At 43.2% G+C, this 28,000-nt stretch overlaps 1 long non-coding RNA gene across 3 annotated transcripts; it reads right to left on the bottom strand.

The window, feature by feature from the left end:
• Positions 1-3,400: 3,400 nt before the first annotated feature.
• Positions 3,401-28,000, bottom strand: LOC124099058 (uncharacterized). 3 transcript variants are annotated; one of them, XR_009227839.1, is made up of 3 exons: positions 27,750-28,000; positions 26,381-26,596; positions 3,401-3,602 (listed from the first exon to the last, which is right to left on the bottom strand). It is a non-coding gene; the product is annotated as an uncharacterized LOC124099058 (long non-coding RNA). The 3 variants fall into 3 exon arrangements; XR_006853807.2 differs by lacking the exon at positions 3,401-3,602 and adding an exon at positions 7,903-9,928 and having other exon boundaries at positions 27,750-27,997; XR_006853802.2 differs by lacking the exon at positions 3,401-3,602 and adding an exon at positions 23,442-25,059 and having other exon boundaries at positions 27,750-27,996.

Consider the following 28,000-nt stretch of genomic DNA (forward strand, 5'->3'; position numbering starts at 1 on the left):
GAATTTTCACAATAGCCCTGTGGAGGGTGCTCCTCTGGGTATGAGGAGCCCCATCAACTAATGGAGAAACCGAGGATGGAGCGGAGAAATTTGCCCAAGGTCCCAGCAAGGGGTCCAGACAGGTGACTCCCTAGGGCTCACCGTATGCATCTTTAACTTCCTTGAAGTGATATCCAAGGGAGGGAAAATATCTTTCAAAGACATCAGGGCACACATTCTATTAGAGCCTGGAAAGACACCTCCATTTCTCCCCCCACCCCCTGCCTGCTGTATTCACCTCCATCTCACTCACACTTGCATGATGAGTCCCAAGCGGCATCATTATTATTTCTGTTCACGCAACTTTATATCTTAAAGAAATTTAAGTGATAAGTGAAAGGTCTGATGGTTACCGACTGTCCTCAAAGACTTCCCTCCACATTTTTGTGCAGTCTGGTCCACTGGGGAGGAGCCCTTCCAGCCTTTGCATGTCCAATAAAGTGTTTATCTCACCTTTGTTTCCTCCGAGCATGGAATTCTAGGTTGACGGCTTGGTTTTCTGCCCTGTACTTTAGAGACGGGGCTCCTTTGGGTCCTCATTGACATTCATATCCACTCACGCACAGGCACACGCAGTCACACACATCAGTGCCCATTCACACACACGACCCGGCATACACAGGTTCATGTATGTGTCCACACACCTGCCCATGAGTGTCTGTCTATTCACACATATGCACACATGCCACCGCCGTTGCCACCCCGGGAAGAGTGACCTTGAAGAGTGAGACGTTTAACTGTCATGTTATGAAGGTGGTACTGAAGCCAGAATTAGACAGGCAGTCAGTGTAGATAGGTGAATCGAGTCGGGTGGAGTCGGGTCGGATCAAGGAGGCCAATTTTGAGTGAGCCTGGGAAGTTGGAGACTGTCCCCTGAGGGACTGAAATGCCTTCAGAGCCCTTCCCTCACCTATCAAGATAACCTGCCCCTGCTCCTACCTGTTGCCAAGGTCACCTGTCCCAGGGATCGCAACCTCCCTTCAGGGAGTTATAAGGTTGTTAATTAATGTGACCCGGGCTGCTCCATCCTGCCTTCCCCCTTCAGCCCACCTGGTTGCCCCCTTTGGCCATCCCACCAGCATTCCTGGGCCTAGTCACCTGCAGGAAGGAGAGCGATAAGGGGAAGAGGTCAGGAGAACAAAGGAAGCCCAAGATGTGAAAAGGCCAACCCCTGACTTCCTGGGATACCAGGATACCAGCTATGGCCCCCTTCTCCCTCCCTGGGGAAGTCTATGTGACCCCCCTTTTAAATAAACCCTGCTTTGTATGCTTCCCTCGGCGTGCTTCTCTAGTGTTCAAACTTCAACAGCAGGACGCGTCACTGATAACCGGCGGTGTCAATACTCTCAGTACATCCCGACTCCGGAAATGCTCTCTCTCCAACCCTGGTTTGGTATCCTTGTGCCTGGCGCGCAGGAGCCCAGAGCAGTCAGGGTGCAGTTACCAGGGAGGGTCGGAGCCGGGTTTCCATGCGTGGCAGGCCCAAGGCCTCCTGAGCACAAATTGTGGCAGATCTTGCTGTGCAATTTGCAGCCCTGGCCACCCCCAGTGACCAGCTCCCCCAAGGCCAGGCCTGCAGCAGAGTGGCCACGGCAGGCATCCTGTGGAGCAACTAGGCCCTCTAGGCCAGGCTCTACCAGCCTCACAATAAATGCAAATACAGTCCCCTCCCCAGGGATGCAGAAGTCTGAGACAGACCCAGCCTGAGGGAAGAGCAGCAGCCATCAGAGACCACGCTGGGCTGTGACCCGGGCTGCAACTCACCTGCAACTGTTTTTTCAGACACAAAGCCTGTCTTTCCTTTTTTAAGCAGAAGGCCAGGATGGGGGCGGCACAGAGATTAAGTGGTTAAGATTAATGCACTTATTAATTTGCCCTGCTCCCAAAAGACTCCATGGTGGTTCTGTGCTGCTCAATGAAGAGAGCTTGGTAGGCGGTGGGTGGTGGCAGCCGATGCCAAAGACAGGGAGAGCCACACTGGAGGGAGCTAGGGAAAGACCCGGGCACTTTCCCTGTGCTCTTAAATGATCTCTCCAGGGAGACAGAGTGAGACAGACAGACAGACAGGAGCTCCAAGAAAACAAACACTAGACATTGGCCAAGGCCTTACTCTAAGACCTCGAAAATCCATGCCTGCCAGATTGAAAGGTGGATCTGAGACCAAAGGAAAACCTGAACAAACCACCCGCTCTTCGTTCTGGGATAATCCTCTAGACGTCACCTGCTCTCAGGTGCTTGCTATAGATAACACCTGATTGGGGATGGTGACAATCACAGTTGATGAAGTTCAATCCAATCACCTTTCAGCAAGCTGCTGCCCACAACTCTCCCCAAACCCTAAGGATCGGGGTGGATCTGAGACCTGCACTCCTGTCTCCACACCTGGCCACATCATGAATAAACTGGGTTTTTTGCACAACTCCTTGTTTCATGATAGGCAAACGGCTTAGAGCAGTTTTTACCAACAGGCCTGGCTAGGTAAAAATTTCCAGAGGTTGGGGTAGATTCTGGCAACATAAGTCCCAGCTGACCTATGCTCTTGTTAGGTGAGATTAATTTCTCCAAAATCTAGATAAAAAATAATCCTGTTGGGATATGGGTGTAGCTCAGTGGTAGAGCACTTGCCTAGCATATCTGAGGCCCTGGATTTGATCCCTAGCCCTGAAAAGAATAATAATTAACAATACTGATGATGATCCTGTCTTTTGGTCAAGATTTCAATTGTTGTAAAGAGCTTCATTTTTTAAAAAAAAATTAATGTACTCCATTGAAAAGCATCTTTCATTCATTCTCATTATTTTCTCCATTTTGAAGACTGTATTAGTTTCCTAAAGCTGCTGTAACAAGTTACCAGAAACTTATTGTCTTAAAACCACACATACTTATCACTCTCTCAGAGTCCTGCAGGAAGACGTCCTACAGAGGTCCCACAGGCTCAAATCAGGTCTCAGCAAGGAATGGTGCCTCCTGAGGCTCCAGGGGAGAATCCATTTCTTTTCTTCTCCAGGTTGTAAGGCCACCTGAACGTCTTGGCTCCGGGTTCCTTCCTCCTTCTTCAAAGCCAGCAGCAGTAAGCCAAATCACATTCATCCCTCTTGATCTCCTCTTCTGCCAACTTCTTTCATTTGTAAGGACCCTTGAAGTCATAGTGGATTCTGCCCAGGTAAGCCAGGATAATCTCATAAAGTCAGTTAATTAACAACCTTCATTTCATCTACAGTCTTAATTCCCCTTTGCCATGGGCAGACAATGTGTTCACAGGTTCTGGGGACTCAAGTGTGGACATCACCGGGGAAGGTCCATTATTCTGTGAACCACAGGGATCCTTGTGAGAAAAATGAATAAAAGGTGTACAGACTGAGAAGGAAGAAATAAAGCTTACTTTATTCACAATGTCTACATGGGAAAATCCAAGGGATGTTCAGAAAGCTACTAGAATGAACAAGTGAGTTCAGGAAGGTTGTAGGATACAATCCCAATTTACAAAAATCCATTGCTTGCTGGGGGTGCCTCAGTGGTAGAGTGTTTCCCTAGCGTGCTTGATCCCTGTTCAGATTCCAGCACTGCAAAAGAAAAAGATTGAAAACTTCCTTTGTGTCACTATATATTAGAAGTACAGTAAAAGTCGGGTATTTTCCTATTATTAAAAATACAGTGAGGGCTGAGTTCTAGAGTGCTTGCCTAGCATTAGTGAGGCACTGTATTCTATCCTCAGTGTCACATAAAAATAAAGGTATTTGTCCATCTACAACTAAAAAATATATATAAAAATTCAGTGAAAGATTGCAAAGTTAGTTCTTAAAGTTCCATTTATGATGATATAAAAATATTGAGAAATTAATTAAACAAAAGATACACAAACTGTAAAACAATCCTGGAGAAAATTAAAGAAGACCAAAATAAATGGACATACCATGTTCATGAACAATATTTTAATGCTCTACAGTTTCCTAGAATTTATAATTAATTTAGAGATTTGGTACAATCTCAATTTCTCAGGAGGGTTTTTGTGTGTGTGTTCTAGAAATTAAAAGCTAATTATGAAATTTGCATGAAATGCAAATGACCTAGAACACTTTCATCTGTGGTTGACATACTTTTGGTGAAGGAAAATGAGGTTTGAGGACTTTCAGTATTGATTTCAAGATCAGCTATAAATTGACATCATCAAGACATTGTGGTATCAAAGCCTGGGGAAACAGACCTAGAGGTCAATGGAACACATGAGAGGGTTCATAAATAGACTCACTCACATAGCATCAATTTTTTTTTGACAAAAATCCCAAAGAAATTTTGCTGAAGTCATTGGACATTTCATGTAAAGATATAACAAAACAAACTCAATTCTTACTTCACACCATAGAAGGAGCCCAATTTGAAAGGGGTCATAACTCTAAATGTAAAAGTTAAAATGATGAAACGTCTGGAAGAAAACACAGGTGAAAATCTTGGTCAAATGTTTAAGCAAAGTTTTTTTTTTTGGACTGGGGCTTGAGCCCAGAGGCACTTAACCACTGATCCATATCCCCAGCCCTTTTTTATTTTGTATTTTGAGACTGCATCTTGCTTAGGGCCTCACTAAGCTGCCCAGGGTGGCTTTGAACTTGTGATCCTCCTGCCTCAGCTTCTGGAGTAGCTGGAGTTACAGTTCTGCCCCACCACTCCCAGATAACAGGAAAACTCAGACATGCATATTTATAGCAGTCTTATTCATAGTGATTAAAAGCTAAAAGCAACCCCTATACCCATTAATGGCCAGCGAGTGAACAAACCACTGCATACCCACACTGTGGAATGCTATTCAACAATGAAAAAGAACAAATTACTGAATCATCTAACAACATAGATAGAACCCAAAAGCATTCTGCTCCTTGGGGGTGAAAGCCAGGCAACATATCACACACAGTGTGATGCCATTGTCATGTGATTCTAGAAGAGAAAAAGTTAGTGACAAGAGCCATCCGTGGTTTGGGAGTGGGGAGTGGGTTGTAGTCAGGAAAGGGGACCGAAACAAAATATTAGGAGTGAACGATAGGGACAATGGATGTGGCTGTATAACAGGTGTGGTGACTGTTACAAAACTATGAGAACTTGTTAGCACTCTCGGAATTATATGCTCAAACGTTATTGAATATTATTTTGTATAAATTATACCTGAATAAATCTCAAAATCAACTGGAGAAAAGAAATATTATTAAGGCAAATTCCCAATTTAGAGCAACTAACTAGGCAGTTGAAAGTAGGATAAAGTTTGGAGGATCACATTAAATTATAAAGGTTTGTACTACAAACAATAAACGCCATAAAGCAGAAATTTAAAGGTTTAAGAGGCAAAATGAAAAACTGGGGACACAGCACCACCTAGTGGTCGAGTCGCGCATTTACAGCATCATTCCGGCTCATGGCTGCCAAACAGGCGCTGTTGGGAGAAGGCTGTAATCTATTTAGACACAACGTGGTCCACTTAATGCCCCAAATTAACTTTGTAACATTTACTACCTACTAATAATAAAAAAATTGAGCTAATAAATAGAGAGCATTACCTATCTTTGAGTAACAAAGTCTACTTTAAAGTCATATTCATCTTAATTAGAAACAAACACACACACCCCCGCTGTTATCAATATTGCTATTGAACATTTTCTAGAAGTTTCATCCAAAGAAAAAGATTAAAAGTAAATAAAATAGAGATGAGATGAATAATTACGTAAAAGGAGTAAATTAAATTATCTCCAATGGAGGACAGTGGAATAAAAAAAACACACAAGAGAATCTTCTTAAAATACTTGTAATGCATAAAGTAATCAGATATAAGATTAAAGGATAAAAACGCCAAATTAACATTCATGTAAAACTCTTGTAATGAAATCAGTGCATTTCATTGTATATAAATTACACCTCAATAAAGTTTACTTTAAAAGGTGAAATGAATCACAGAAGTTTCAAATGGAGAAAATTCCTTCAATACTAACAACAAAAATGTATTCAATGCCTATCTGTGATCCTAAAGGCAAAGAAAACATCAAGTATACTGAGTGGGAAACCAAAAAAGTTTATGCAGTGAGACATACATTATTTCTTAATGGAAAAACGGGGGGAAGTTCAGGGGTCTCCTCTTCAATGTATCTTACATGTTTTGTGGAACTCAAGGCAAAATCATTACAGCATTGCTCTTAGGGCTTGCTAATGTAATTGAAGTTGATCTGAATACTGTGTGTATGTGTGGGCACCCATAATAGCACTCATGGTGTGGAAGTGTTTTTTATTTTCTTTTGCACTCTGTATTTTGGGGCATTCTGTTGAATGCATATTTTTGCAAATTGCCTGCTTGCCGACAGAATCCCCCTTTGGAAATGTGTTCCTGTGATAGAAGGCAGTACTCCGTTGCAGGCACATACCTGGTTTACTTGTACTCCTGTGCATTGAGATGTTTTCTGTTTTATGATTCCTTAAAACACTCCTCTCTTCTGTCCTAGTGCATAGGTGCATACAACTGGGAGCAGGTTTGCTAGGTCAGGGGCATGTGCACATTCTGCCTCACACACCAGGAGCAGCTAGGCAGTGACACCCCACCCACTCAACCAATAGCCATGAAATTACCTCCTGTTGAAAGCTGATTAATGCTACGGACTGAATTGTGACCTACTGCCACCAAATCAATATGTTGAAGCTCTAATCTCCAATGGGATGATCTTTACAGGTAAGGCCTTTGAGATGTTATAGGGTTAGATGAGGTCACAAAGGTGGGGCCCCAATAATGATATTAGTGGCCTTATAAGGAGATGAAGATGTAAAAATACCAGAACAGTTCCCCTCCCCCTCCCCCCCCCCACATTCATGGTGAGACAATGGCCATCTGAAATCCAAGAAGAGAGCCCTGGCCAGAAACCAACCCTGCTGCCATCTTGATCTCAGACTTCTAGCCTCCAGAACTGAGAATATTAATTTCAGTTATTTGAGCCACCCAAACTATAATCTTTTGGTTTTCATTGAGGGGGCTAGCAGGGATTGAACCCAGAGGCACTAGACCACTGAGGCACATCTGCAGCCCAATTTTGTATTTGATTTAGAGACAGGGTCTCACTAAGTCTCTTAGCGCCTCTGTTTTACTGAGGCTGGCTTTGAACTCATGATCCTCCTGCCTCAGCCTCCCAAGCTGCTGGGATTACGGACGTGCACCGCCACATCTGGATGATATTTTGTTATGGCAGTGTGAGCAGACTAATACAATACACCTCAACTAGGAAACTATATATTTTGATGGTAATGGCAAAAAATTTGTTGCCTTAGTTCATAAATTTTTCCCCAAATAGTTTTTTTATTTCAATTGTCATTTATTTCACAGAAAGTTGAGTTCATCAATCTGAATTGGAGTGACATTCCTGCATTAATATTATTTTTAAAATTATGTTAATATTCCAGGCCTTGATACATTCAACTTTTTATAGTTTTACAGTAAGAAATGTTGCAGTACTTTCTACTTTTGTCCGTTGGTATTACCAATATCCTCTACTTGTGCATTAAAAAATAATAATAATTACAAAACATTGTAAAATTCTAATTTAAATCTCTTATATTACTTGGATAATCTTTATTATGACTTTACTGTGGGTGCTATCATTGGCTATATAAGATTACAAGTTTTATATTTAAAAGTAATTAATATAGTATCATCTAGTTTTAACAAAAGTCACCACAACTTCATAGAGAATGTTTTCCCTTCTTTGGGGGAAAAAAAAAAACAAAAACTAATTCCTTCTTCTAGTTAAGCTATCTTCCAGAGTGTCAATAACTTTCTGAGATTTACTGTAGTTGTTTTCTTATAGATTGTAGAAATAAATAAAGACATACACTTTCATCTTCAAAAAAAATCCTTTTTTAATAAGTTTTTCCCCAAGAGTAAATGACAAATTTTTTATCATATGTAACTGATTCATAATTCTGTCTTATGATTTCCCATTGATGATTATAATTTTTTTATATTTGAATTATGAATTTACCAGGATATAGTTGCCCATTCTGATAAAAAATGTTCAGTACTTTCACCTTTTAATGACTTTGAAGTAAGATTTGCATTCAACGTTTACATAATTAACAACAAAAATACACTAATTTTTTTCTGAAGACAAAGTTATTTCATTCTAGAAATAGACATTATCTGCTTCATTGTAAGTTATTGCAGTTTTCAGATTTTTTTTTTTTGGTACATTTTACAAATTCATTCCAAAACCCTTCACCAGAAATATAAACCTTTCGTTAATACTTTTAAAAAGCACCAAATATTCTTTCAGTTTCATTTTTCCCCCTTGAAATATAGCCTTCTGGAACCCTTTGCCAGTTATTCCCTTTTCTGTTCCCAAGGCTACTGTCCCCTGTAGTCTCAAGATACCATGTGTTTAGGGACATCCTTTTGACCTTGATCCAGTATCCTCTTGATATATTCCTTTGTTTTGCTGGAGTACATTCCACAGTAACTTTCTGAGAAAAGGTATTTGTAAAGTGAGCTCCTCAGGAACTTGCATGACTGAAAACACAATCTGTTCACCCTTCCCTTGAGTGCTCAGCCTCCTGGGACTAGCCAGGGTCTAAGTGAGACACGGATTCCCAGTCTTGGGACTCAAAACACCTCTTATTTCATGTGGAGTGTCTAAGGTTCTTGGCTCTTAGCTTGAGATCCTTTTTCCTCACTGTAAGATTTTGGGATCTTCCTCCATCTGTGCATTTTGACATTTTAGGATCTGTGCTTTGGGGAGGGTCTTTTTTCACTCTGCAGGGAACTCAGCAAGTTCCCTCCGACTGGAAACTCAGGTTTGGCAATGTACTTCTTGGTTTCCCTGATCCCCACGGGATGGATTCCTCTGTTCAGGTGCCTGACACCCTGGGGTAATCCTCTCATGCTCTCTGCTTTTCTGTCCCACTTCCCTTCATTTTCTATTTGTTACCTGGGAGATGGTTCTATTCTTCTTCCATCACCTCCACTAAGATTTTTATTTCTATGTTCATATTTTTTAGGATTTAAGACCTGTTTTCATTCCAAGAATATCTCTTTTTGTTTTTCCTTTTTTTTTTTAATTTCTTAGGGATAATATTTCCCTTTATTTTTTGAGGATAAAAGCAGGTTTGGGGAATTTTAATTTTCATCTTTACATAGTTTTCCTCTTTTCTCCCTTTTTTTTCCCCCCTCTGTTTTGCACTTGAACTTGATCTCTTCTCCTCTTGTCAGGAGCTCTCTTTCTTCAAGTCTCTGATTGTTGGCTGCATGTTCTTAAAAGAATGTACTGAAGAGCTGATAGGAACACCGGGGGTGGGCGGGGGACAGGCAGGTGCCTGGGGGTTCCAGAAGGTAGCTACGAGTCACCTGGGCCATTTCACCCAGGATTTTCTTTTGTCTTGGGCTGGAATTTCTCTGGAGACCGTTGGGTCCCTGACCTGGAGGTGTGTGCATGGATGCCGATGTTCCTGGGGAAGATGAGCAGCACAGGTCAGCTCCTAGGCAGACCCCAGGGCCCTGCTGCTCCATCGACTCAGCTGCCCTCAGCAGGGAGTGGACAGGCAGGCTTGTGCAGGTCAAGGGCAGCACGGTGTGCTGCAAGGCCCTGGGACTCGGGTTTGCAGGCTTCCCATAGGAGCTCCCTAACAGTCCCGAGTGCAGCATCCCTGACTTCCAGGATACAGGTGCTGGAGGTCCTGGGCCTTCCTGGCATCTTCCGCTGCACCAGGCTATCCCAGAGCCTGCCCAGTGCAGGAGAAAGGTCCTGCTCTCTCTGTGACACTGAATCCTTTACCCTTGTCTGTCTCATCTCCAGCACCCAAGATGCAGTGACCTCTGCCCTTCTCTCTGCCCTTGTGGATCTGTGCCTTCTTTTCAGGCTTTCTCCATCTTCAGTAACTTTGGGAAGAAGATCAAAGTCAAAGTTAGTCCAGTCCTTTGTTTTCATAATTTGGATAGCTCATAATACCTTGCATTGAGATCATTTGACTTTCCTAAAATGAACAGATATATATATTATTAATTTCAAAAAAAGTGGTGGGCTTACTTGTGTTCTTAGTTGAATATTGGAGACAATTGTTACTTGAAAATTGAGCCATCCTAGGTATAGTGACATAGGCCTGTACTCCCAGCAGTTGAGGAGGCTGAGGCAGGAGGATCACAAGTTTGAGGCCAGCCTCGGCAATTTAACAAAGCCCTAAGCAACTTAGAGATATCCTATCTCAAAATAAAAATAAAAAGATAGGGAATGTAGCTGAGTGGTAAAGCAACCCTGAGTTCAATCCCCAGCACAAAATAAATTAAAAGTTGGATCATTAAGGATTGAAAATGATAAACACTTATTCTGTCAGAATAGGCAGTGGCAAAGTTGATGGTCCAAATATAGAAAACCTGTAATCATCAATGAGAAGATCTGTAGCAACATGAATCAGTAACATATGAGAAATCCTTTGGAAATAAACTTATCAAATAATAGTATCAAATTAACATTTGGAAGGTATCATCACAACTTAAAAGTTTATGGTGTAGTTAAAAAATAACTTGGTCATTTTGGGCATAACACATTTATTCAAATTTTAAAAACAATAATTTTGAATTGTGGGCAGTATCACTGCAGTCTCAATTTTTGCAAAGTTTGTTACAAAATATATATTTGACTGAAATAAGGAAACAATGGGGAAGCTATTACATTAAGACAGTAAATTTTCGGGCTGGGGATATGGCTCAAGCGGTAGCACGCTCGCCTGGCATGCGTGCGGCCCGGGTTCGATCCTCAGCACCACATACCAACAAAGATGTTGTGTCCGCCGAGAACTAAAAGAAATAAATATTAAAAAATTCTCTCTCTCTCTCTCTCCTCTCTCTAAAAAAAAAAAAAAAATCACTTTTAAAAAAAAAAAAAAGACAGTAAATTTTCAATCCTAACTTGGGAAGTTTCCAATCTTTGGCTAAAAAAAATTTTATAATTTACTTAAATTGTAAAATCTAATATTTTAAAGCTAACTTCCTGGGTTTGAGATGTTAAAACTCTATATCTCAAATAAATTTTTTAAAAAACTATATATCTCACTTTACTGTCAGTGTTCATAAAACATGGTTCCAGTGAGAAATAGTTAAACACACACCTGCTGTAGTTTGGCCCCAGAGAGTCCCCTAAGGCCCCTGGCTGAAGGCTTTGGGGCCAGCTTGTGATGCTACTGGGAGGTGGTGGAAGCTTTAGGGGGCGGGGCCTAGTGGGAGGAAGTTAGGTCATAAAGAGGGTGCTCTTAAAGGGGAAGTTAGGGCTCTGGCCCTTCCTCTCCTCTCACTTTCCCAGGTACCATGCCACGTGCCACTGCCATGATGCTCTGTTTCACCAGAGGTCCAAAGCAACAGGGCCCAGCAGCTATGGGCTGAAATCTCTGACACCATGAGCCAAAATATACCTCCCTTCCTTATAAGTTGATTTATCTCAGGAATTTGTTACAGCAACAGAAAGCTGATTCACAAGATGTCTTATTTGGTGTTGTCTTGATGGCACAATGTAACATTTCAGTCCAGCTGGATGGTAGGGAAAAAATTAAGTTGGTTTAATTTATTACTAGCCACAAAGCTGGATTTATTTATCTCTGAAAAGTACAGTAAAAACTATAAGTCAGCTAACTTCCTTTATACCTCTTCACAATAAGCTTTATTTTTTCAACCACCTATCAAGTAAGCCTCAGAGAAGATTAAATAATTCATGTAGAGAAAGGGAATTAAAATAATGAAAACTGGAAAACTATTTGACTCACAGGGTAATGCTGCAAGGCATTATAGGACCATGCAGATTCACCCTAGGAAAGATTGTGACGTGGGAGAAAATAAACATTGGAAAATTTGAAAACTATTTTAAGGACTTAGCTTGACTTAAAAAAAAGTCTCCATTGTTAGAGCTAACAGATTAAGCTGAGGAACAGTAAACGCAATTAAACATATAAATCAGAATAAATATATGCATGGAAATACAGCAGAATCTATCAAGTCCTGAAAGACGTGAGACTGCAAATGAAGCAAGCAAAATCAAATATCTAGTCCAGGAGAAAACCCGTTCGGTTCTCTGAATGTGCTTTGCAAACCACGCATGTGCTGTGTGGTAACAAGACTGGGAAACACAGAGAACTCAAAGTTTTCTTTCCAACTACTGAATCATAAAAGTTGACCACATAGCCATCTGTGGATAGAAGGTGAGCAAGAAGGCATCAGATGAAGACCACCAAGCAAAACTTTCACTCATTCAATAAACCATGTTCAGTGATCTTGGCCATCTGGGAACGGTGTCATAGGGAGCCACAGCTGGGTGAATTCACCAGGTTGGTTCAGCACAGGCTGAGCCAGGTTCCTTCCAGGAGGAAAGCAATGGAGGCTAGGTCTCTGTGAGAGGCCCACTCAGTTAAGGTGGAGGTCCATCAGCTAAGATGGAGGTCAAGAGGTGTTTCGTGCAGCCTCCTACGTCCAGTCAAGACTCAGAAATGGGCCCCATTGAGGACCTGGACCAAACCAAGGATTGTATCCGTAAAATCAAATCTTCAGCAGATGACTCGAATGTTCTTAGAATGTTTGGCTCCGTGTCTGTGCGACTGATTTCACCCTTTGACATACAACTTTATTTTGTTTTATTTTGGGGTGCTGGGGGTAGAATCCAGGATCTCACACATGCTAGGCAAGCGTTCTACCACTGAGCTACCTCCCCGGCCCAAATGCGATTTTTAATAGAGAGTTGAGTCTATTGCGAAAATAAAAGAAAGTCAGTTTTTAATCTTGAGCGTGCAGGGTGATCCACCCATCCACTTGCCTTGCCATGGGGGTTGGCAGACCTGTGAACAGCCCTCTTGCGCTGGGGTCTGGCCAGCTAACGCACTATACAGCCCTGGTGTGCCACCTGCCCTCCCCAGCGCTCCTTAGCCACTCCTCACGGCGCTGCCAATTCCCACTGACCTCCAGGTGCCCGTTCAAGGGCCTCTTCCCTTCCCCTCCACCACAGCCTGAGCAAGCTTCATCCCATTGGGAATACGGAGGTGGTACCAAGGCCCCTCCAAGCCTGCTCTTGTCCTCAGAGCACAGGGAGGCTGCCTTCTCCAAAGCCTCCGTTCCACACCTGAGAGTTGGGAATCCTTCTACGGGCTCTGTCTTCCTCACCTACCCGACTTGGTGGGTTTCCAAGCCCTGTACAGATTTCTGACTCCTGCTCTCAGCTGTCCTTCCTGTCACTCAGACGAGGCAGAGTCCCCTGGTGCTCTGTGCCCAACTGCTCACCGCAGTATCCATTCTGTGGCCTAAGTCACCCTCAAAACCTGCACATCTGTCTGGACAAGGTGAGTGCCCGATTGTCCCCTGTCAACGAGGTGGGTCTGGAAGTGGCATTCCCCAGCTGTCTCAGTGTTTGTGCTGCTGTAAGAGGGTCACAGACCCCGGGGTGACTTACAATGAACAGACAGGTATGTGGCTCACAGTTCTGGAGGCTGGGAAGTCCAAGATCAAGGAGCCACGGCCAGCACGGGCTCCTTCTGCCTCCTAACCCGTCAGAAGGCATCCCCCAGGGAGACACACAAGAGGGGACGGGGGGAGGGCCCACACTCGCCCTCCTGCCTGGACCCCACTCCCACCATAGTGACTTCCATCCACTCCCAGGGCGGAGCCCCCAGGCCTCATCACCTCCAGGCTCCCACCTTCCTGCCCCGGAGCCTTAGAGATTAAGTTCAGGGACACTTCCAGACCAGAGTGCCACCGCTCCCTTCCCCGAGGGGGCAAGGTTGGCTTTCTCCAGCAGAAGGGTGAGACCCGTGAGGCCAGGACCCCCTGAAGGTCTTTGTGATCAGATAACATGACACACAGTTGAAGAGATTCCAGAAGCTTCCAGCTGCCCTTCTCTGTCCTCTGCTGACATCAGATACTTGGGGGCAAACTTGCCCAGCAGGAGCCAAACAGAGGCAGCAGATTTGTAGGGTCCCCTCTGCAACCATCCTAGGGTTTTACACCCCTGGCTGAACCCCGGCCTAAACAAACCACTCTCCTAGTTACATGAGAGCTTTGTAGAATATTTGAGATCCCCTGAAGATACCCGTGCTCTTTGGGGAGGCAGGGGGAGCACTCAGCCACTGAGCCAGATCCCCAATCCTATTTTGTGTTTTATTTAGAGACAGGGTCTCACTGAGTTGCTGAGCGCCTTGCTGAATTGTTGAGGCCGGTTTTGAACTTGCCATCCTCCTGCCTCAGCCTCCCAAGCCGCTGACATGACAGGCGTGCAACACCAGTTCTGGCTGATACAGCTGCTTTTCTTGCTGTCCAGAATTCCCAACTCCATTTGGCTGGACATTTGGTCTCATGCTTCAGAGTCGCAGGTTGCTCTGCTGGGCAGGAGCTGAAGATCCCAAGCAGGCCGGACTCCTGAGCACCAGGCAATGGACCTGTTAACATTCAGGGTGTGGCCTTGATCTCACTGAAGAGGACTGGGAATGCCTTCAGCCTGCTCAGAAAAAAACTTATATAGAGATGTGATGTTAGAGAACTATAGGAACTTGGCCTTCCAGGCCAGGACTCCTCATCATACCCAAGAATATTCACCAGAAAAGGGCATAAAACATATATTTCACAAAGTGATAAGTGGGAAATATAGAAATTGTGATCTTGACTATTTACAACAAAAGAAAATACGGAAAACTACAAGTGAGAGTGAACACCAGAAATCATATCAAAAATCAGTCCCTGTTCACCACCAGAGAATTTATACTGGAGAGAAGCCCTACAAATATAAACAATGTGGCAAAGATTTTAGTCAAAAAAAAAAAAAAAGGTCTTATTTACCACAGAAGAACCCACACTGGAGAGATGCCCTACCGATGGGCAGAATGTGATGAAGTTTTTAAAGGAAAATCAATCTTTATTAAGCAAAGCAGAACTCACACTGGAGAGAAGCCCTACAAATGTGAAGAATGTGGCGAAGCTTTTAATCAAAAATAAAACTTTACTCAACACAGCAGAAGTCACCCTGGTGAGAAACCCTCAAAAGGTGAAGAAAGTGATAATAATACTTTTAAAGAAAAATCAAAGCTTATTAGCAACCAAATTTTATTCAGAAAAGAACCCCTACAAATGGAAAAAAAATGTAGCAATGCTTTTAATAAGAAATCAGACCTTTTTCACCCCTAGGCTCTTTATTCTGGAAAGAAGACCTACGAATGTAGAGAATGTAGAAACATTTTTAATTATATATCATACATTACTAGACTCCGAGAAAACAAAATGAGACCTTGGTACCATTCCTTTAAGGATGGGTCAACATCTAATCCTTACCACAATCATCACAGCCCAGAGAGATTCTTGAAATGTGAAAGCTGACAATGTGACAATGCCTCCAAAATTTATTCACCAATACTCAGCACCTGAGGGTACATACTGGTTAGAGAGAAGACAAAGGGAAAAAGAAATGTTTCAAAGCCACATGTTTCTTAAACGCTACTGATTCCTGGAGAATTCATTGTGCTCAGAAACCCTAAAAAGTTAGATAATATTTCCCAAACTTATTCAAATTTTAAATTCATTGAACATCTGAAAACTCATACAAATAGTGAATATTGAACAGATTTTGTCCAGAATGTATGCCTTATATAACAACAAAACATTTACAATAAACACCTTGACAAATGTGAGTGTATAGTAAAGTCACTGCCTATACATTACACCTCCATGTATATGAGGATCAGTAAAAGACAGAACTCATTTACATATAGAAAATGAGTAGTTGTCTTTAACTTTTGCTTAAATTCATTAAACATTATCCAGTTATTTGGTAGAAATATCAATCATAAATATCATATGTGCATGGTGCAGAAACATCATCTTTGAAAGCATGTAATTTTTTTAAATCAAAGATTACTATTTTCACTTTCAAAAGTGAAATTATAAGAAATCTATTTTTTCATGTTTTACACTGAATTTTAATGTTTTAAACTTTTTTTTTTTTGGTACTGCAGTTAAATTTAGGGATTTTTAAACACTGAGCCACATTCCTAAGACCTCTTCCCCCTTTTTCAAATTTTGAGACTGGTCTTGCTAAGTTGCTTGAAACCACATTACTTTGCTGAGGCTGAATCTAAACTTCTGAAACTTCTCAGCTTCCCAATTTGCTTGGATTACAAGCATGGACCATCATGCCCAGTTTACAGTGCATTTTTTTTACCTATATTACCTTATGTATGCAATATGTCCTTATAATTGAATATTTGCTTATATGTTAACACTCATGTATTGAATCCTGTCATTAAATGACAGACATTACAGTATTCCACTCAACTAAATGTTCTATGTAACAGTAAAACATACTACTGAGTAAATAATACTCTAGCATCTCTGAATACTTTTACACATTTTAATCAAACTTAATGTGGAATATAATTTGCATAAATCAGATCATTATAATTTTTTGTTCTGTTTGTATTTATGGTGAAATTAAAAGAGTTATAAGAAGGACATAGAGGTAGGAAAATAAGCCCCAGATTTTCACATCTTGAATTATAATTTTTTTTAATGAGAGAGGGAGAGAGAGAATTTTTTAATATTTATTTTTTAGTTTTTGGTGGACACAACATCTTTATTTTATTTTTATGTGGTGCTGAGGATGGAACCCAGTGCCCTGCGCATGCCAGGCAAGTGCACTACCACTTGAGCCACATCCCCAGCCCTTGAATTATTAAAATTGTTAAATTTTAACATTTTAACTTATAGAATTAAAGCCTGTGCAACTCTGGAAAGACATAAAGTCTCCAAATCAGGGATGTTATAAAAACTCAAGAGACTAGAAGTCTACAGGCATATTCTCTTGAAAGGAGTCATTGAAAAGAGAAAGATTCTCAGTGCTTTCAGGGAAGGTCAACAGGACACTCACCTGTCCTGGCTCTTGGCAAGTCTGGTAACGAAAAAAGAGGGAGGAAGCCAAGCATTTCCCACGAACTCCCTAAGAGTAACCCCTGAAGAAACTTGATTGACCTCCAAAATTTTAGAAAAATAGCCCCATACGAGGCTACCTGCATAGTCTTGAACATCCCATGAAAAAGTAAAGCCCGAAACATGTTTAAAATGACATTTACCCTTCCCACAGTTTATTTTATTAGCTATACTTTGACTTTAGAGACCTCTTTTATTCTACTTTATAAGCACAATTATACTTCTTAGATTATAGGATAGATTAAATATGGCATTGTCTCCCAAAACTTCTGTACAACTCAGTTCTTTTAATACATTATAAACTAAACCTCTCACTTTTTAGGTCATACAGCCACAGTGGCACATGCCACCAACCAAAACCAATATTTATTCAAACGAGCCACTAGATTATCTCTACTCCATGTCACCTCACTCAGGAAACTATTTTTTAATTTACATATGACAACTTTAACTCTGAACGTTAAGGTTCCGAGAAAACTTTTAATAATAAAGCGTTAAGAAAAATATTAAAGATCTTTACAATAAAAAAAAAAAAAAACAAGAATTCCCAACTCCACTCCCATGTACCTAACTGTTTCCTGTCTTATTCCATTTTATGTTGCTATAACAAAATACCTGAGACTGGGTAAAATATAAAATAGAGATTTACTTATAAGTCTGGCCAACCACCAGAACAGGAAGTCCAATAGATGTCTGTTTTATACATTATACCAGCACAGTGCTAGAGCCCTAGAGAGGGGCAGAGAAGTGAAAGGGAGCTGACCCTGCACAGAAGGTGCCAACTACCTGCTCTGGTGAGAACCAACGCACTCACCCAACACTTCACCCACTCCCACGTGACAACGTTCACCCATTCACGAGGCTGGAGCCCCATGACCCCGCCCCAGCCCCACTGCTAAAGTTTCCACACCTTCCAACACTGGTAAGGGGGACCAAGCTTCAGCACAGGAAGCTGACTCAGACAACCCTGGTCTGCTGGAGTCAGCTTTTCATTGCCTTCACCAAAGCACCCAACAAGAGCCATCTAAAGGAGGGGAAGTTAATGTGGGTTCCTGGTTTGTGAGGTTCACTCCATGGTTGGCCGACTCCATTGCTCTTGACCCAGACAGAGGAAATCCACTCAGTTTATGGTGGTCAGGAAGAAAAGAGAGAGAAAGGAAGCTTGGACAGATGCAGTCCAGCACGGTCCCAGTGACCCACCTCCTCCCGCCATGCCCACTTGCCTACAGTTACCACCTAGTAGTCATTGAAGTGACTAGTCCAGCAAATGGATTAACCGACTAATGAGGTCACCGCTCTCATAATCTAATCATCTTCATCCCTGAAAAATTCTGCATTGCCTAACACATGAGCAATTGGGGAGGCATTAAAGATCCAAAGCATAATAATATCCAATTACGGCATCCTCCAAAACCCACCTCGAGCATCACCGCCTCCTTCTTACTCCTCCAGGAGAAAGTGCTGTCGTCTAGGAAGAGCACATCAGCAAGGGTCTTTGGTTGCAAGCTAGAGACCCTGAATCTGGTGTACTTCCAACAGACAAAAAATATGGAAAGACTATCTGGTAGATCATAGTGATGGAAAAGCCGGCCAGCTGGGCATTAAGAAGCTTGGGATCCTCTGGGCACAGTGGCACATGCCTGTAATCCCAGCGGCTTGGGAGGCTGAGGCAGGAGGATCACAAGTTCAAAGCCGGCCTCAGCAACTTAGCAAGGCCCTAAAGCAACTCAGAAAGACCCTGCTTCTAAATAAAGTATTTAAAAGGGCTGGGATGAGGCTCAGAGGTTAAGTACCCTTGGGTTCAATCCCTGGTACAAAAAAAAAAAAAAAAAAACCTTAGGGATCCTCAGAAGAAGGGTGACCTAAACCAGCACTTTGGAACTTTCTTTTGCATAGCTCAGCTCTGACCCTCTCCAGTTTTGCATATCTTGGCTGAAAATTGAAAAGTTTGAGGCAGAATCTGACTGGCTACCTGGGAGCCCATACTCTCTCATCATCAGGGTGTACTCTGACCCTGGACTGGAGACAGACTCCTTCTCTTGTCCAAGGAAAGGTAAAGGGATGCTGATCTCACCACCATGGGGAAGCTTGAGTTCTAATGGCCCTATCTTATCCACATGCACTTATGGATGTGAACAAGTTTCTCCAAGAAATATAGAGATAGAGACCTAGAAAGGGTTAGAGATGGAGAAAGAGAGAGAGAGAGAGAGAGAGAGAGAGAGAGAGAGAGAGAGAGAGAGAGAGAGAGAGAGAAACGAGGCGGGGAACATGGAGAACCGTGCCACCCTCCAGCAGTAAGTCCTATTCGACTGTAGACATCTGGATTCATGGAACCAAGCAAACCTCATCCACCTCAAAAGAAATTAATTTCCAACAAAACTTTACATCTGGGTTTAAAATATTCATCCAAATTTATAACACATTTTTATTGCCTTTCTCTAATAATTGGACTACCAGCCCACCCAAATCCGTATGACCTCATCTTAGAGCCTTACCTGAATTACATCTGCAAAGACCCGATTTACAAAGAAGATCACTTTCACAGGTACCAGGGAATAGGACTTGGACAGATCTCTTTTTTTTTTCAGATGTGTAGTATTTTATTACATTGATAAACTATGATTTCTTTCTTTCTTTTTTCTCATATTTGTGATTGGTGCATTATAATTACATACAATGTTGAGGTTTGATGCTACATATTTGTATATGCACATGATATAATAATAATTTGGCCAATATCATTCCCCAATATTTCTCCTTTCCTTTCCGTGCTCCCTCTGATATTCAAGAGATCCCCCCATATTTATTTTCCTTTTTCCTCCCTCGTTTTCGTATAGGAGAGAAAAAATTGACTCTGGATTTTCTGAGTTAAAAAGATGTGACTGACATTAAATCACTACTGTACAATGTCAGAAAAAAAGTTAGATAGCAATATATAACATTTCTGATAATTTAACAGCAATATTCACTATTTAGAGAAATAACCTAATTACAAATATTAGAAGAAAGGCAATAAGGTCAAAGAATAACGTAAAACAGTAAGTAATAGAGGATGTGATTTCTTGAAAAAGTGGCAGGTTCCCTGACTGTTCCATTTAGTGTTGTGATCAATATTTTAACGTTTTCTTAAAAGTTCAGTGTACGACTTCTAAGCAAGCAGCTACAGAGGAAAAGAATTGTCCCAGAAGAGGCCCTGAAAATGTGAGTAAGAACATCTGGAATTTAAATATTGTAGACAGACCACAGTGGGGTTGTCCTTAGCCTGGCCTCCTTTCCAGGGGACAAACCAGAATTTAGTGAAGTGGCGAAGACAATTTATGAACTGCTCATTGTGGCCTTAAGGAATTCAGTAATTCCGAATCCCAAGTCATCCCCGTCTTTTTCCAAACCTAAATCTAGGCCCTCCACAAACGCCCCGTTAGTTCCCCAGAGCCCCATAAGGTTGTAAGGGACAGGAGGTATTACTGGGTGTCAGCATTTGAGATGACCAACCTAGGGACCTTGGAAACACACAATCTCATCAGGAAGGGAGACGGCCAGAGAGCTGAGGCAGAGAGGGCTCCAGGGAGCGGGTTAATGGAGTGGACTTCCTTATGCCCAGGGCGTGGCGGGCACCCTGGGAGGAGAAGGCACTACTCTGAACCAGGCCAACCAGGTCCCCACATTGGAGATGGGCTCCCTGAATCCAGCTGTGTGTCCCCTGGTCAGACAGTGCAGGACCCAATAAACCCTCAGAGAATAATGCAGCTTGATTCTGCGGTGAAAGATGAGCACACTTTTATGGCTCAAGACTAGAACATTCCAGGATGAGGCTTTCAGAACCCTGCCTATTCCTGGCATCGTGGGCCACCACGAACAACAGCACTGAGAAATATTGGTTAAAAAAAGTGATCACTCAAAACATTTCCAGGGAAAGATCTCTCATGTTCCTGGATAGGCAGAATTAATATTGTCAAAATGGCCATGCTACCAAAAGTGCTATACAGATTTAATGCAATTCCTATTGAAATTCTAATGATGCTCTTCATTGAAATAGAAAAGGCAGTCATGAAATTCATTTGGTTAAATAAGAAGCCCAAAATAGACAAAGCAATCCTTAGTGAGGAAAGCAAAACAGGAGGCATCACAATACCAGACCTTAAACTACACTGCAGAGCTATAGTTACAAAAACAGCATGGTATTGGCACCAAAACAGACATGAGGACCAATGGAACAGAATAGAAGACACAGAGACAAACCCACTAAGTACAGTTATCTCATACTAGACAAAGGTGCCAAAAGCATTCATTGGAGATAAGAGAGAGTCTTTAACAAATGGAGCTGGGAAAACTGGAAATCCATAAGCAACAAAATAAAATTAAACCTCTATCTCTCATCCTGCACAAAACTCCACTCAAAGTGGATCAAGGACCTTGGCATTAGACCAGAGACCCTAGAGGAAAATGTAGGCCCAACTCTCCATCATGTCAATTTAGGAACTGAATTCCTGAACAAGACTCCTAAAGTAAAAGAAGTAAAATCAAGAATCAAACTAAAAAGCTTCTTCACAGCAAAGAAAACAATCAAGAACATAAACAGGGAGCCTACAGAATGGGAGAAAAATCTTTGCCACTTGCCCCTCAGATGACGTGTTAATACCAGAAAAAAATAAATAAATAACCCAATCGATGAATGGGCAAAGGAACTGAACAGGCACTTCACAGAAGAAATAGGATGATCAGTCAACAAATATATGAAAAAATCTTTAACTTCTCTAGCAATTAGAGAAATGCAAATTAAAACTATACTGAGATTCCATCTCACTCCAGTGGAATGGCAATTATAAAGAATACAAGTAGCAATAAATGTTAGGGAGGATGTGGGAGGACAGGTACACACATACATTGCTTGTAGGATTGCAAATTGGTGTAACCATTCTGGAAAGCAAAGCAGTATGGAGATTCCTCAGGAAACTTGGAATAGAACCACCATTTGACCCAGCCATTCCACTCCTTGGTTTGTACCCAAAGAACTTAAAATCAGCATACTACAAAGATGCAGCCACATCGATGTTTATAGCAGCTCAGTTTACAATATGGCCATGCACCATAAGTGAATAAGAGATTGTGGTACATCCCTACAAGAAAAGGCCACTCAGCAATAAAAATGAACAGGTGACCAACACCCGCACACAGGATGCGGATTTCAGAAATATTACACCAAGCAAAAGAGCCAGGTACCGAGGAGTATGCGCTGTCTTATTCCATGCATGAAAAATAGGGAAAGTCAATGGTGTTCACAGATCAGCGGTTGTCAGGGACGGTGGGGGAACTCTAGGGGGATACAAGGAAACTGTGAGTTCAGGGGATTATTCTGTATCTGAACCGTGCGGGTGGTTATTCATCTTTCAGAAACCATCAAACTGAATACATTAAATACAGATTGAGCATCCTTAATCTGAAATTCAAAATGCACCTGTGTTAGTCAACTCATCGTTGCTGTCACCAAAATACCTGAAAAGAACAACTTGAAGAAGAAAAGGTGTATTTGGGCTCATGGGTTCAGAGGTTCAGACCCTGGTTGGCTGGCTTCGAGGCAAAAGCATCAGGGCAGAAGAGTGTGGCAGAGGAAACCTGCTCGGCTTATGGCAGCCGAGAAGGAGACAGAGAGGGAGAGAAAGAAGAAAAGGAGGAGAGGAGGGGAGGGTAAGCAGCCAGACACAGATATAGCACAAGACCACATCCCCAGTCACCTGTTTCCTCTGACCATGCCCTACCTGCATACAGTTACCACCTAGTAGTCCAGCTATCAATGGATTAATCCACTAGATGGATTAATCCACTGATGAGGTCAGAGCCTTAATTACTGCCTAACAGCTCACCTGTGAACCTGCATTGGGAGTCATGCTTTCAACACATGAGCTTCTGGGGAAATATTCCAGATCCTAACCATAACAGCTCCAAAATCCACAACTTTTGTGAGCACTGATCTGACTCTATGAGTGGGAAAGTCCAAACCATGAAACTTGGCTTTGTGCACAAAACTATTAAAAATGCTGTATTGGATTACCTTCAGACTATACGTATAAGGTGTGCATGAAACATGAATGAGTCCATGCTTAGACTTGGATCCACCCCCACCAAGATCCCCTGTCATGTGCATGCAAATATTCCAAAATCAAAAAAAAAAAAATCAGAGCTTCAAAACACTGCAGGTCTTAAGCATTTCAGTTAAGGGATATTTAACCTGGATGTGCCACTTACTGTATTAATATTATACCATAATTAATTATCAATTTATTAATATAATAAAAGTAAACAGTGCCTGGTTATTAAAGTGAATGAATGAACAACCAAGCAAAGCGGCGCACTCCGAGTAGCCAGGTCGCCTTTCTAAAGACTGTCCTGGTCCAGGCTCTGGGTGTCAGGTGCACAGCCCAGGCCTGGCCTGCAGCTCCTGGCTCCCAGGGGCTGTCTCTGGCCTGGGGATCCTTCCCCCGGGGGCAGCCAACAGTAGCTCCCAGAGCATCCTTACCCAACAGCAGCTGGGAGCTAGTGTCCACAGTCTCTCAGAGGGTCCCCGGGGACTCACTTGTCCACCCATGCCCTCTGTGGTCCACTCCTAAATAAAAGACAGGACCTATTCCACAACCGAGGGGTTGCTGCTAGGCTATGCAGCTAGCATCTCCCCTTCCTCTGGTGAGCACCTGTCCCCCTTGCCACCTGGCCAGATGGCACCCCATGCAGGACAGCTCTTCTATCCTGACCTTTCCACTGGGACACCATTTGGGAAGGGAAGGGTGTCCCCTGGAAGGGGGTCACCGGGAGTCCAGAGCAGCTGCAGGCAGTGTTCCAGAAGCCCAGAGAAGCCTCCCCAACGCAATAAGGAGGGAACTGAGCAGCCAGGAGACAAGGAAGCAGTCACATTGTTGGGGGACAGGTGCCAGCCCTGAGTGCCAGTCCCCAGTGAGGCCCGCCTGCTGCCCTCCCCACTTCCTGATTATCAGGACGGATAATCCCCCTCTGCACCTGAGCTCCCGCCTGTGAGGTGGCCAGAATAGAACTCTGCCTGGTTTTAAGTCAGCAAAGCCTGTGTCGGCTGCGTATCTCGTAGGAAATGACACAATGCCATAGCCACTTTTTTTTTTTTTTGCTAAATATTTTTTCTCATTTAACTCTATCCTTTTCAAAAAAGCTACGATTTTAATGCATTTTAACACATTTGCAAGACAAATGCAATCGCACACGCAAAACTGAACAGAAAACAACTCAAACTAACTTTTATTAGAAAGCTGGAGTCAAGTGAATGTATCCCCGAGAATTAACTGTCCCCCAAATTAAGCAATTTGCATAATGCTCTTAACTATCCTTTTCCTGAATTCTGTGTATGGTGAGAGCCAACCAGATATCAGTCAAATGATGTTTTTCAGAGAAAATATATCCTGCTTATATTCCCATTAGTGGTATGCATTCACTTTATGTTTTGGTACACGCTCACACACATACCCACACACACACACACATGCAGACACATGCAGATTGCACGCGGTGATTATAAGCATGAAAAAAATGTGTGTATTTCATCTGAGTGTGAAATTCATTTGAAATATCAGGGCGTTTTGCTATGTGACTGCGTGGCCTTCAACATGACCCCTTTGCCTGCTCTCCCCCATTGTGGGACACGCCAGCCATGTGACCTGGCTTCCCCTGTTCCTGATAATGCCACAATAAGTATTTTCCTGCGCCTGTTTTTCTTCTTTCAGTTATTTCTTTGGTTGAACTCCCCAGGCCCCACATCCCTCCGTGGAAAGCTGTGGTTTCCATGGTTCTAGGTCCCAGGTCTGCGAGCTGACTCTGGACTGTGGCCTGGCTGGGCGTGAGAATGTGAAGCTTGGAGTCACAGCAGAGAGGTGGGCAGACACACGGAGAGCGTCACACCCAGGAACCGGAAAGTCCTGAGGTCACACTTCTGAGCACCATTCAATATACGGAAACACGTCCATCAGCAAGCCGAGGGTTTGGGGCTGATGTTTAAGAGTATCAAGTAAGACCATTCATGTTATTCCAGCTACGTGAGCAGATTGCCAGTGCTGAACAGGAATCAGGGGAGAGAAAGAAAGTCAGGGTTTTACTGGGAACTTTTTAAAAAAAAATGTCTGCGTGCATTTTTCTATTGATACCTCATGTAACTGAGCTTCCTCTTGACTTTCTTAGAAATTCCAGCAGCTCAGTCCTTTCCTTGGAGCCCAGAAGCTGTGCACTTGGGAAGTCTACTCTGCTGGGGACCTGAGCGTCCTCTCTGAAAGGGGACAGGGACTCTCCTAGCCTGTCCCCCCTCCTGTGCACCATCAGAGACCACAGCTACTCTAACTGCCAAACACCTGCTAAACCAGCCCATGACTTCTCACTGCACCGTGCACCTGAGGTCAGTAAGCCCTCATGGATTCCTCAACTAACCCTGGAGATGTGTCCACTGGTCCCTGCAAGGTCCACACTGGAGCCAGAGTGGGCAGCAAATAGGGAAGCCCAGTGCGGTTCTGACGGCACCATCTCCCTGCTCTGAGCTCTCGATGGTTGGTCATTGCTCTAGTTAGACTGTTCAATTTGGTGGCCACAAGTTCTAGGTGCTATTTAAATTTTACTTTGCTGAAATTTAAACTTCAGTTCCTCCATCACAGGAGCCACAGACGGTGGGCTCCGTACTATGTGGGGCTGCTGCCACCTTGATAAACACTAAAGACAGAGAATTTTGTCCCAATGCAGAATGTTCTGTTAGATCCTGCTGCATTTAAAGGCAAAGCAAGACTGTGACTAACCTTCATGCCTAGCTGCCTTCCAGCCTCACCTACCCATGAGGTCTTCCCCCATCCCTCATCCTTCCATAGCTCCAATCCCAGTGTTCCAGAGTTCCTTCCACCTCAGGGCCTTTGCACATACCACTCGCTCCACCTGGAGTCCCCTCTGTGCCTCTTAACCCAATGTACACCTCATCTAGATAATCCCTCTCTCCCTTTGGAATTCAGAATTTAAAGGCACAGAAATTTCCCTGCCTTTCAAATAAGGTCAAGTCCCCTTGCAGAACAACCTGATGGCTCCCTGGACCTCCCTTTCGAAGCTCTTTTTGGATGATAGCATCACTGTCACTTGAATAATGAAATAATAAATTGCTTAGTGTGTCTCAGCCCAACAAGAATAGGAGCTAGGATGACAGGTGCCTCACCCGTTTAAGCACCAGAATTGGTCCCTGGCACGCAGCAGGAGATAAACAACAATCGGTGGATGTGTTCACAAGATGATTCCAACAACATGAATCTTAGAAAAGTGTAAATATCTAGAAAAAGGGCTGCCTCCTGACTCTAAACTCTGAATAGCTGATGCTGTGAGTTAAATAACGCTTTGACTGACACTTACTTCTCATGGAATTTACTCCAAAAGCCAGTGAAGGGTCAGAAGAGCCAACGCAGAGAAAACCTGCCGGGCAGCTGCCTGTGGTTTGAAGGATGTGTCCAGCCTGACTCTTTCCCCCTAAGCCTTGGTGGTCTATGAAGTTGGTTCATAGGAGAGGCCCGAGCGAGGCTCTGCTGAGGGGAGGCCGTGGTCACAGAAGGCTTTGAATAGGTGCTGCATCTGCAGAGTGTCATGTTATGCATGTTAGTGCACTGAAGTGCAATGACGATCAGGTGTCAAAACCCTATGGTATTAGGAGGTGGACACATTGTGAGGTGACCAGGTCACACAGGTGGAGCCCTTATTAGTGAGATTAACACCCTTTATTAAGAGAGAGAGAGGGAGAGAGAGAGAGAGAGAGGGAGAGTGATCTCACTAGTTCTCTACCCTTTGCCAAGTGAGGACACAGCAAGAGGCACCATCTGTAAACCAGGAAACCGGTCCACACCAGACACCTTGATGTTGGACTTCTAGGCTCAAGAACTGTGATAAATAAATTTCTGTTGTTTAAAACACCCAGTCTGTGACATTTTGTTATGGCAGCTGAAACCAAGGCAGATACACACTGGGCTACGCTCAGGTGAAATGATAGAATCGTTTCAATGTGGGTTTATCAGTAGGAAAAAAAGAACTTTGACCCCCGCCTCACCTCCATGTGGAGAAGAATGGGGGAGGGATTGTGGACCCAAAATAAAAGTTAAAGGGGCTGGGGTTGTGGCTCAGCGACAGAGCGCTGGCCTTGTATGTGCAAGACCCTGGGTTCCATCCTCAGCACCACATAAAAATAAATAAATGAAATAAAGGTAAGTTAGCTTTCATCAAAATCTAAACTACTGTCCACCAAAATGCACCATTAAGAAAATGAACAGTCCAGGCGCGGTGACACACACCTGCAATCCCAGCGACTAGGGAGGCTGAGGCAGGAGGATCGCGAGTTCAAAGCTAGCCTCAGCCACTTAGCGAGGAGCTAAGCAATTTAGCAAAGAAACCCCCGTCTCTAAATAAAATATACAAAAGGGCTGGGGATGTGGCTCCGTGGTTAAGCACCACCTCCGTGGTTCCCAGAACCACCCCTCAAAAAACAGGCAGGCCATCTCTGAGAGAAAAATGTGCAGCACACAGGGTTGCTTCCCGGGATCTGCAGCAGTTATGTTGGAAGGTGATGCAGGCCCCACATGGGTGAGCCCTGAACCATCGTTCTCCAGAAAAATAGGTGCCTGCGAGCCCTGGCCTGACACTAATCAAAGCTCAACGTCTGCTCAGGCTGCCTATCTAAGTCCACCTGGCTGCACGTGGGCGTGGGCTCCTTCTTTGAACTCACTGCGTGACTCACGTCTGACCGAAGCTTCTCCGGCACACGGCACACGCTTTTCCTCCAGAAGGTACGGCGCAGCCTCTGAACCAGAGGGCACTTTGGTGCCCTCCCTGGGCTGTTTGTTACAAGCTGTGAAATCCCCAACAGAAAGCGCAAGAATGCAAAAAAATGTGACCTTGAAAAGGACCCTTGCTTTCCACGTGAGCTGAAAGAAGGCGGAGCACGGGAGTAGTGGAGCAGAGTGTGGCCTTGGGGACCTCCGCTGGAAT

This window comes from Marmota monax, unplaced genomic scaffold (assembly GCF_021218885.2).
Source record: "Marmota monax isolate L192 unplaced genomic scaffold, Marmota_monax_Labrador192_F-V1.1 WCK01_AAM20220418_F8-fsc00217, whole genome shotgun sequence".
NCBI lineage: Eukaryota > Metazoa > Chordata > Mammalia > Rodentia > Sciuridae > Marmota > Marmota monax.